Source organism: Triticum dicoccoides, chromosome 3B (genome assembly GCF_002162155.2).
Source record: "Triticum dicoccoides isolate Atlit2015 ecotype Zavitan chromosome 3B, WEW_v2.0, whole genome shotgun sequence".
Classification (NCBI taxonomy): domain Eukaryota; kingdom Viridiplantae; phylum Streptophyta; class Magnoliopsida; order Poales; family Poaceae; genus Triticum; species Triticum dicoccoides.
Genome location: NC_041385.1, coordinates 713,518,565 through 713,530,271, shown reverse-complemented (window position 1 = coordinate 713,530,271; position 11,707 = coordinate 713,518,565).

The following is an 11,707-nucleotide window of genomic DNA, read 5'->3' as shown; positions in this document are numbered from 1 at the left end:
CCGGGGTGGCTTGCGCGGCGCTGAACGGTGCAGGGCTATCGGGCGGCGGCGGCGGCTAGCTCTTGGCTTGCCGGGCGTGGCGAGGAGCGGCTTGGAGCGTAGTGGTGAGAAGGGGAGTATGTGGCGAGGTTCTGCAGAGCGGGCCAAAGCCGTGGGGGCCAGCGTGTCGGCTCGGCGCACGTGCGTGCCAAACGCACGCTCTGCTCGCACTCCGGGCGTGCACGGAACGTGCTCGACGCAATGCTAGAGCATGCTACAGAGCTTGGTTGAGACTGGCAATTAACAGATCTAGGTTAGGAGAAACGGGGAGTCTAGTGGACATGCTTGTTTGATCAAAGGTGCAAGTTCACAGTGCAATGCCAAAACTCATGTCAAAACTGATCATGCCCATAAGGTGTTTGACAAAATGCTAAGGGCACTTAGGCAGGTCTTGGGGTGGCCAAAAACTCCAGATGGGGGTCTCTTTAGATGCAAGAGAGAGTGGTGAGGTTAGTTTGCCAAAAGAAGAAACTTGTTAGTGCAAGTTTTACAAAACTTCAATTCTGGACAGGAAATAAATAGCATTATTTCATGAACCAAAAATGATCCAAATGGTGCATGCTCCTGGACTTAAGGGTTTAACATGGAGGACTACAAGTAGGAGAAAGAATCAAGGGTTAAAGAGCAAGCAAAAATATGGTTGCTGTACAAACCATCCAGTTGGTCCAGAATGAAGATGAGGTTGATTCACTCAAATTTTTCAAAGAATATAAATAGGTTTTTGCACAAAGTGGAATAATAGGCTCCTACTGACCTCCCCTAATTTTGGTAGAAGTTTCAAAGAAATAATTAAATAGGTTGTAGTGCAAAATGCACTCTGGACCAGAGAAGAAAAATTGAATGTAGGGCTCAAAATATGCAATGTATTAAATATATTATTGCACAAAAGTGATTTAGAGACATCACATGATATCTCCAAACTTTGGTTGGATTTTTAGAATAATATATCAAATGGTTGCAGTTCAAAAATGGCCATATAACCTTGAAAAACCATTTTCAAAAAAAAATAAAGATCAAGCAACTTAATTGTTTAATTAATTACACTGATAGAAGGAAAGTTTTTCTTGAGAGGTTAATCAAGTCCAATAACATATTTGAAAAGTTTTCTCTCTGGGAAAAACTCATCATAACAGGGAAGGAAATGATTTAAAAATACAAAGGGAGCTCAGAAATCAAAAGTTTTAATTCCTGGAAAAATTTTAATTCACTAAAACAAGGCCAAATTTTTGGGGTGTCACACGCACGAGGGTACTCCCGGCCGCTGCTTCGGAGCTGGCTCCAAACGTGTACCCATTCTTTGCGCTATTCTTCTATTGCGGGCTCTGCCCGCCCTTCTCGGAGTTCTTCTGCGATATCATGAACACATACGGGTTCCGCCTCCTTGACTTCACCCCCAATGCCGTTCTGACCATGGCAGTTTTCGCACATTTGTGCGAAAACTTTGTCGGAGTCCACCCCAATGTTGCCCTTTTCCGCCACTTCTTCATACCTCAGGTAGAGAGAGGAGAGCCGCTTGCCGGAGGGATCGCCTGGATCTCGAGAGTCGGCAAGAAGGAGGCGTACTTGGAGGGTGAGCTCCGCAGCAAGTGGGATGAGTGGAGAGCGGAGTGGTGCTGGATCGTTGAGGAGAATCCGCAGCCCTTCACCGCCGTGCGCCAAGCTCCGATAGTGCGCGGCAATGACTGGAGCAACGTGGCCCCGGAAGACGAGAGGTTGAAGATTGCCATTACTAGGATCCTTCGCCTCAGGCTTGCCGGGCTCACTGTAGGCGTTGTAGGCGCAGATTTCCTCCGCCGCCGCATCGCCCCCCTGCAGGAGAGGGGGAGGCCCGCCTGGGAGTTCAAGAACTCGGCGGACATCATGAGGCTGCGGCCGGGCCTCAACTACAACTTCATCATCTTGGAGCTGGATGCAATGCTCCTGGAGTTGTTCAAACGCGACCCCCAGCACCCATTCACGCTGCCGAGGGGCGTAGTTCCTTTGTGCAATAATTCTTCGCTTGACCGGATCCACGCCATGATGCCGTTGTGCGATTCACACGAAATCGTTCCAACTTGGCAAGAGCCTGCGGATGACATCGTGCAAGCGTTCTTCGACAACTTGGAAGAAGTGCCGGTCCATGCTGACGAGCAGAAGAGCCTCACCCGTGACACCACCGACGAGGAGCTGCAGCGCATCGCCACTAGGGCGGAAGAGGTAGCGGCCGCAGCTGCCGCGGGCGTGTTCGGGTTCACTGTGGAGGAGGCGGAGGCGGCAGAGGCGGCAAACCTTGCCGAGCGCGCGGAGTTCGTTGGCGAGGAAGAGCCTGCCGGTTCTGAAGCCGAGCCGAGCGAGGCCGGCGAGGAAGAACCCGAGCCTTCAGAAAACTTGCCGCAGGCGGAGCCCCCGGCCCCGCCAAGGAGGCGCCTTCGCAGGGCTGGGGACGCAGCGGGGTGGCAGCCGGGTCAACAGCCGCCAAGCCGTGTGACACGCTCTACCGCGGCAAGCAACGTTGCCATGGGAGCGCCTCACGCGGCAGCGGCAACTGGAGCGAGATCTTCCCGGGCCACCGCCACCGCCCCCGCCAAGCGGGCAAGGGATCCTACTCCTCCGCCTCGCCGCACCAGAGGGGAGCCGGACTTCGATCTTTCCGCGCTCAGCTCCGACGAGGAGGAAGAAGAGTAAGTTTCTTTGGTGCTCTTGTAGTTCTTCAATCTTGCTGTTTATATCTTGTATCTGATTTGCTTCAATCTGGACTCCTTTCTTTTCAGGACGCTGGCCCAGAGAGCGGCGAAGAGGGCCAAGGCCGCGGTGATTGTCATCGAAGATGACCCCACCGTGTCAGCAGGGGGTGGGTCCGAGACCACCTTGACGGACCCGGCAATCACTCCTCAAAGCAGCCCCCAGCGCAGCCCCCAGCGTAAATTCATAGTTAGCTTTCTGCTATCGGGCGCGCATGAGTGCTTTTTTCTTTGTTGATATCTTGCTTGTTGATTTGTGTAGGAGCAGAGCAGCCACATCAGGAGCGCCCGGAAGCTGGTCCCGAAGTGCCATCTGCTTCGACTACGCCGCCAAGGGAGGGGTTCCCGGTAAGGGAGCGCTCTCCGGCAAGGGAGAACTCTCCGGCAAGGGGCAGCACCGTTGATCCTACGGTGGCCGAGACCGTAACTGCAGATCTTGGCACAGGTAATTCCCTTGTCCAAAAACTTTCCCTTGGGTTCTTCTTCTTCTGATTTTCTTCTCTTGGATTTTTGATTGATTTTTCTCCCTTCTTCGTTCTTCAGACCCATCTGCTGCTGAGCCGATGGAGACAGAGGGCGCCGGCGAGGAAGGGGCCGGTGCTGATGAGACCGCCGGCGAGGAGGCCGCCAAGGCTGCCGCCGCAGAAGCCGGCGAGGGGTCGGGCGATCGCACTGACGACCCTGAGGCCGCAGGAGCGCCAGGCGCTGCACCGACCGCCGATCCCTCTACTGCTTCTGCGGAGCTGGGCTCCGAGGAGCCCCAGCCCGGCGCCTACTTGAAGGTCGGCGATGGTATCTTCATCAAGCTACCCTGGGTGTCAAGCTCCAGGGCGCCGGTCGAGGGGAAGACTTTTGATGAGGAGGTGCTCGCCTCCGCCGGACTGTCGTTGGTCGACGCGCCCGGTAGCAGCAGTGGCGAGCCTGAGGAGGAGCAGCTGCTGCGGAAGCTGCTGTCACTCTACCGCGCCCGGCAAGCCAAGCTGGCTTCCCGGGAAGCGCTTGTCGCGAAGGCGGGAGTGGATATGGAGAAGCGCGCGGAGGAGCTCCGGGGCCAAAATCAAGAAGCTCTCCGGTCCCTGGCACAGGAGCGGGAGCGACTCGACGAGAAGCGCATGTCCTTCCTTCTCGAGAAGGCCGAAGCTAAGGAGGAACAAAGGCTGGCTGCCGAGAAGCAGTCCACGCGAGAAGGCGAGTTGGTGCAGCGGGAGGCCAACCTCGACAGCTACGAGGAGGAGCTTGCCGAGCGCGAGCAAGCACTTGGCGGAGCGCTCAAGGAAGCAAAGGACGCTGCCGCGATCGCAGAGGCCGCCAAGAAAGAGCTGGAGGAGAAGGTGGCGCAGCTGGAGGCCAACATTGGGAAGAGTGGCGAGGAGCTTGCCGCGCTCAAGCATGAACGTGAGAAGGATGCTGCCGCCCACGGTGAGCTGCAAGGCCTTCTCGCTGAGAGGGGCAAGGAGCTCAGCGCTGCCAAGGATTCCAATGCAGGCCTGGAGCTGAAACTGGCCACGCTGATGCAGACGTTGGAGGCCGCCAAGGAGCGGGAGAAGACCTTGTCGGAGAAGGTCAAAGCTGACAAGGCGCTGCTGGAGAGCATCGCAGTTACCCAGAACTCGTTCAGAGACACTGTGGAGCACTGGACCGAGGGTCTGGTGAATATTGCCGCAGTCATCAACGAGGAGCTGGCGCAGCTGGGGATGGAGGACTTTGGGTATCCCTCCGACGAGAATCTCCAACCCAGCGCCAAGCTCAGCCTGTTCTTCAAGGGCGTGGCGACGGCGCTCCAGCGGCTCCGGGAGAGGATCCCAAAGCAGTTGGCCGACGAGTCGCGCAAAATCTGCGCCGGAGTTCTCCAGAAGGTGCTGATGAAGGTGGCCTTCCGCAATCCAGGCCTCAGCTTCACCAACGTCCTCAAGTCCTTGCCGCCAGACGCCGATCGGGACGCACTCAAGGCCCTTGTCGCGCCCATTGTGGACAAGGTGAGCGAGATCAAGAGGGTCGAGGGCGGACGCGTAGACTAGGCCGCCCAATTCTTCTTTTCCCTTGTCGCTGCTAATCATGTTATGAAAACAGTCTGTTAGAGCTGCGACAAGTTATCTTGTAATATAACTTTATTTCTGTTATCAATTGCTATGTTATTTCCTCTACTAGATTCCTTTCTTTGTATGTTTTTACCCTACGCTTCTAGGGAACTTGTCGGCGCAGGCGCCCGAGCCGCGAGCGCTGAGTGCGGAACTTCAGCAGCCTGCTGGCGGCGCTGCTTCCGACAAGAAACCTTGTCGCGACTAGATGCAGCACACTTAAGTTGTTGAGCGGACTCGAAACAAAGTAAGGGCGCAACTAGCCACGAGTTGGTTCCTCCGCGCACAGGTTTTCCATACCAAGCAGGGTCATTCGAGGAAGATAACTCAAAAAAATTTAAAAATTGATTGCTCAAACTTTGGCAACTTAGCTTTTCTGTCGTTTGCTTCTCGGCAAGGCAAAACTTTGCTTGAACGACGCCTGGTCCATACCACAACCTTCACCTTCCCTCCCGGCAAACTTGTGTGCAAGGGAACCTTCTTTTCCTTTGTTGAAAAAGAAGAAAGAAGAGAAAATAATGATATGGAGCCCTTCGGCTCGTTATTGCTTACCGGATGTAGGTGCTGCACAAAGTGTCAGATAACGCATGCAAGAAAGAAACTAATGCATGAAATGGACAAGTTGTGCAGAGCACATGGGATTCTATTTATGCACGGGATCTGCGCCCGGCTTTGTACAAAGGATTACATGCAACAGCGGCAAGACTTGTACAAAAGGTGGTTGCCGGAACGGGTTCCGGCAACCGCGCCCTACGGGAAAAACTTACGAAGATGTTCTATGTTCCAGGAGTTGCTCACCGGAATGCCATCTTCGGTCTCAAGGCGGACGGCACCGGGCCTTGTGACTCGTTTCACCCGATAAGGGCCTTCCCACTTCGGCGTCAACTTGTTGGAATTCTTGGCGAACTGAACGCGCCGAAGAACAAGGTCGCCTTCCTCGAAGCTTCTGGCTTTAACTTTGCGGCTATGGTAGCAGCGCAAAGCTTGCTGGTATCGAGCAGCTCGTACAGCAGCCTGAAGACGATATTCCTCAAGGAGCAGCGCGTCGTCTTGTCGCAGCTGTTCTTGCTCAAGCTCATCATAAGCGAGCACTCGAGGCGATCCGTATACGAGTTCCGTGGGGAGAACTGCCTCTGCTCCATAGACTAGAGCGAAAGGTGTCTGGTCAGTGGCTCGATTTGGCGTCGTTCTGATCGACCAAAGAACCACCGGCAGCTCCTCGATCCAGTTTCTTCCGCACTTGCGCAACCTGTCGAAAGTTCTGGTCTTGAGCCCGCGCAGCACTTCAGCATTTGCCCTCTATGCTTGACCGTTGCTTCTCGGATGAGCAACAGAAGCGAAGCAGACCTTGGCGCCAAGGTCTTGGACGTGCTGCATGAAGGTGCGGCTCGTGAATTGCGTGCCGTTGTCGGTGATGATCCTGTTAGGGATCCCGAAACGGCAAACAATTGACCTGAAGAACTTGACGGCTGACTGTGCTGTCACCTTCCTCACTGGCTGCACTTCCGGCCACTTTGTGAACTTGTCGATTGCGACGTACAAGTACTCAAAGCCCCCGACAGCTCGGGGGAAAGGGCCGAGGATATCGAGCCCCCAGACCGAAAATGGTAAGGATAAAGGGATCGTCTGGAGAGCTTGAGCTGGCTGGTGTATCTGTTTGGAGTGGAACTAGCACGCTTCACACTTGGTTACTTGTGCAGTTGCATCCTGGAGGGCTGTCGGCCAAAAGAAACCTTGCCGGAAAGCTTTGCCGGCAAGTGCTCTTGCGCCAATGTGGTGGCCACATATGCCTCCATGTATCTCTGCCAACAGCTTTTGCCCATCTTCCCGGCAAATACACTTCAATTTCACACCGTTGAGTCTTCTTCTGTACAGTATGCTATCGACAAACTGGTACATACTTGACTACCGAGCTACTTTTTCCGCTTCTTCTTGCTCTTCGGGAAGTTCTCCTGTCTGAAGGAAATGGACAATCTGCTGTGCCCATGCTGGAGCTTGTGGCTCGACAACAAGGACTAAAGGCACATCTGCTGCTGCGGGAACATCCGCTTCTACGGCAAGGACTCGCGGCCCTGCCGGAGCTTGTTGTTCCCCGGCAAGTTTGCCGGAGAAAAACTTGTCGGGAGCGTCTTCTTCAACGGAACAAACCATAAGGCTTGCCGGAGCAGACTGCCCCTCAGCATTCTTGGTGTTGATCTTGGGGACTTTCTTGGCGGCGGCTTCGGGGAGCTCTGCCAGAAAGTAGTCACCAGAAACCAACTTCCTCTTCTTGCTTTGTCCAGTTGATGGTGTTACGGATGGTTGAGTCAACTTGAGCACAAAGATCCCTGGTTCCACAGGTAACTTTAGTGCGGCGCACTTTGATAGGCCATCAGCAATGTCATTCTGAGCTCTTGGGATATGCTCCATCTGTAGGCCGTCAAAGTGCTCTTCTAGCTTCCTCACTTCATCAACATATGCTTCCATCAATGGACTCTGGTAGTTCTTGTTCACTTGGCGGACGACAAGCTGTGAGTCACCCCTGACCATGAGCTTCTTGATCCCAAGGTCTGCTGCGATTCTAAGACCGGCAAGCAATCCTTCATACTCTGCAGTATTGTTGGTTGCTTGCTCGCGACAAGTAGCACGCCCGCACCGGCGCCTTGCAGCGAGAAGGCACCATCAAAGTACATCAGCCACTCTTTGCTTGCCTCTTTGACGGGGATGCTCGTCTCTGGAATTTCTTCATCTGGTGTTGGCGTCCATTCTGCTATGAACTCTACCAATGCCCTGCTTTGGATAATTGAAGTGCTCTCAAACTTGAGGCCAAAGCTTGACAGTTCCAGTGCCCACTCGACAATCCTGCCTGTCGCTTCTGGATTTTGCAGTATCCTCTTTAGCGGAAAGCGAGTGACGACTGTGATTTCATGTGCTTGGAAGTAATGGCGCAGCTTTCTCAAGGCCATGAGGAGGCCGAAAAGCAACTTCTGCACACCTGAGTACCTTGATCTAGCCCCCTGTAGAAGGGAACTGACAAAGTAAGCTGGACGCTGCACCATTCTCTTCTGCATCTTATCATGCTCCTGCGCAGATCCATCTTTGTCGGGACCAGAGCTTGTCGGAGAAGCCCCCTGCTTGTCGCTGGATGCATCTGCCGTGGTTGCTGGCTCATCATCTGCCTCCCTCTCCGCCACTAACGCAGCACTAACCACTTGATTGGTTGCCGCTATATACAGCAGCAACTTCTCTTGCGGCTTAGGTGCGACAAGTATTGGAGTGGAGAACAGGTATCTCTTCAAGTCCTGCAGCGCAGCCTCCGCCTCCGGAGTCCATTTCATTGGACCTGCCTTTTTCAAAATTTTGAAAAATGGCAGGGCGCGCTCAGCAGATCTAGAGATAAACCTGCTGAGAGCAGCCACGCAACCGGCAAGCCTTCGTACATCCTTGACGCGCTTTGGTGCTTCGATCTGCTCAATGGCCTTGATCTTAGGCTTCAATTCCTCGCTGAGACACGAAGAACCCGAGAAGCTTGCCGGATGGGACTCCAAACACGCACTTCTCGGGGTTAAGCTTGAGGTTGATCCTGCGCAGATTTGCAAATGTCTCGTCTAAATCTTGAATCAGGGTCGCCCTGTTCTTGCTTTTGACCACTATGTCATCCATGTAGGCTTCCACATTTCTGTGCATCTGTGGCTCAAAGGCGTGGTGGACTACCCTTGCGAATGTTGAACCAGCATTCTTCAAACCGAAAGGCATCCGTACGAAGCAGTACGTGCCACACGGGGTTATAAATGCGGTTTTCTCTTCATCCTCTTCTGCCATGAAGATCTGATGGTATCCTGAGTATGCATCAAGAAATGAAAGCAAATCACATCCGGCTATGGAGTCAACAATCTGGTCAATGTGCGGCAAGGTAAATGGGTCTTTGGGACAAGCTTTATTAACATCAGTAAAGTCAATACAAAGCCTCCATTTCCCGTTAGCCTTGCGCACGACAACAGGATTGGCCAACCACGTGGGATGGAGCACTCCTCTGACAAGGCCTGCTGCTTCCAACTTCTTGATTTCTTCTGCGATGAATTCTTGGCGCTCCACTGCCTGTTTCCTGACTTTCTGCTTGACGGGCCGCGCATGAGGACAAACGGCAAGGTGGTGCTCAATTACTTTCCTGGGAACACCGGGGATATCAGACGGTTGCCACGCAAACATGTCGACATTCGCCCGCAGGAAAGCAACGAGCGCGCTTTCCTATTTGGGGTCAAGAGTGGCGCTGATGGTGAAGGTACCACCAGTGCCGTCCTCCTTGGCGGACACCTTCTTGGTCTCCGGTGGAGCTGTCATTGCCTTCTTACACTTGCCGGTGGAGCTCGATGGTGCGTCCTCGACGGTAGCGCAGCACTCCGAAAAGGTGCGCTTGCCGGAGTGGGCATCAGAACTCTTGCCGGACTTGGTCTTCTTCTTCCTCCCCGGGAGCTTCAGCGGCAAGTGTCTTGTGTTCTGCTGCAGCTGCTGCTTCCCGGTAGATCTTGTCAGCACAGATAAGAGCATCCTTCTTGTCGCCAGGGACAGAGATGACACTTATCGGGCCTGGCATTTTCAGTATGTTGTACGCATAGTGAGAGGCTGCCATAAACTTGGCGAGTGCCGGACGGACAAGGATTCCATTCTAAGGTAATGGAAAGTCAGCAACATCAAATGTGACCCTCTCAGTCCTGAAGTTCAGCTCGCTACCAAATGTTACCGGCAACGTGATCTTTCCCCTCGGCTTGCTTCTTCCCGGGTTGATTCCTTGAAATGTACCGGTCTCTTCGAGCTCGCTGTCAGGGATCTGGAGTTTCTGGAGCACCGCGGAGGAGATCAGGTTCAAGCCGGCCCCGCCGTCAACTAGCATCTTAGTGACCTTGAGGTTGCGGATTGTTGGTGAAACCAACATCGGCAAGCACCCGACCGCAGTTATGCGATCAGGGTGGTCCTCAATATCAAAGATGATAGGCGTGCTGGACCATTTCAGAGGCTTGCATGACTCGACGGGCGGTTCTGCTGCATTAACTTCCCGCACCCACTGTTTGAGCTGGCGGTGCGAGGTATGCAGAGAAGCACCACCGTCAACGCACAGGACCTCTGTGGCTTTCTGGAACTCCTGCTCATCAGTCTCCTCATCATCCATGTCTTCATCGTTGTCGTCATCTTCATCCTTGTCGCGGCCGCGAGGGGGTCTATCTCCTTGTCACTGCTTGGCCTTGCCGCGGCGTCCTCCTCGGCCGGGACATTTCTTGCCGGATCCCCCAGCACCTTCCTGGGCCTTCTCCTTGTCGCGCCGCTCGTATTCAGCTTTCTGTTGCTCAACAAGCTGCTCGACTTTCTTACAGTTCTGGAGATCATGGCCCTTGGTGCGGTGGATCTTGCAATACTGCTTGTTGGTGCCGTCCTGCTTGTCGGTGACCGCCACCTCCGCGGCAACCTCCTTGCCGGAGTCACCAGCTTTGGCTTCCTTGGCGCCACCACCATTGCCGGACTGCTCAACAACTAGCACCTCTTTGCCTTTCCTCCTTCTGTTGTTCTGCCGCCGGTTTTTCCTTGCCGGGGCAGCATCTTCACTGTCAGATCCTCCTGCTCCTACATTCTCTCCGGGGAGTCTCCTCCCTTCCTCAGCACATGCACACTTGTCGGCCAGTGCATATAACTCACTGATGTCCCTGATCTTGCACATCGCCATTTCCTCCCGCATCTTGCAGTTTCGCACGTTCTGATGGAACATGCTGATCATCGCGGCAGGGTGGACGTCTGGGATGTTGTGCTGCACACTGCTGAATCTCTGAATGTACTTGCGCAGGGGCTCTCCTTCCTTCTGGGCGAGCAGATGAAGATCACTCTCCTGGCCATGAGGCTTGTGTCCGCCTGTGAAGGCGCCGACAAACTGATGGCACAGATCAGCCCAAGAAGATATGGAGTTGTCCGGCAAGTGCATGAGCCAGGATCTGACGTTGGGCTTGAGCACCAGCGGGAAGTAGTTGGCAAGGATCTTGTCATCCCATCCCCCAGTAGCCTGCACCGCAATGGTGTAAATGCTGAGGAACTCCGACGGATGCGTCTTGCCGTCGTACTTCTTCGGTACGTCTGGCTTGAAGTTCTTCGTGCTGGGCCACTGGACTTGCCGCAGCTCATGAGTAAACGCAGGGCAACCTACCGTGTATGTCAGGTCGCCTGGTTCCCCTGGCGCATGCATGTCAACAGAGGGCCCAGCGTGCTTGTCGGATTGACGTCGCGCTTCTCTTCGGCGCTCGATGCGAGTTCGAGCGTCTTCTTGTTGTCGATCATGAAGAACTTGGCGCTGATCGCGACGAGCTCGTGGATCCGAAGATGCGGTGGAGTCGCTGTCGACGTGGATCCGGCGAGTCGGTGATGTTGGCTTTCGGGGTGGTGATTGCATGGTAGTTGCACCTCCACCCGTTTCGTCGCCACCGGCTCACGTCCGGTAACCCTGCCGTGGTGGCGACGCGCTCGGCCGCCGTGGAGTGTCGCCGTTGGCGTAGCCGATGAGACTTTGAATGGTGGCCCTCCATTCGTCGATCTTGTCCGACGTTAGAGGGTAATCTAGGAGAAGTTGAGCTCGCGCCAAAGCTTCCGCTGGAGTGGTGGGTGGCAGTGGCGGACGGCGCGAGGAGCGGGACGTGCTCGGACTTCTAACTATGTTAGAAGAAGCAGTATCCCGTCCAGGCGACCGTGCCCCGCTCGTGCCAGCGCGCTGGCGTGCATGCTGGTCTTGAGCGCCCCGAGATCCACCAGCTTGGTCTTGGCCTATCATGCGTATGGCACTGCAAGTGCCATGACGCTGTTGGTCTTGCGCCTCCTGAGAGAGGCGTGGAACATGTACAGTCGCCGAGGTTTGTG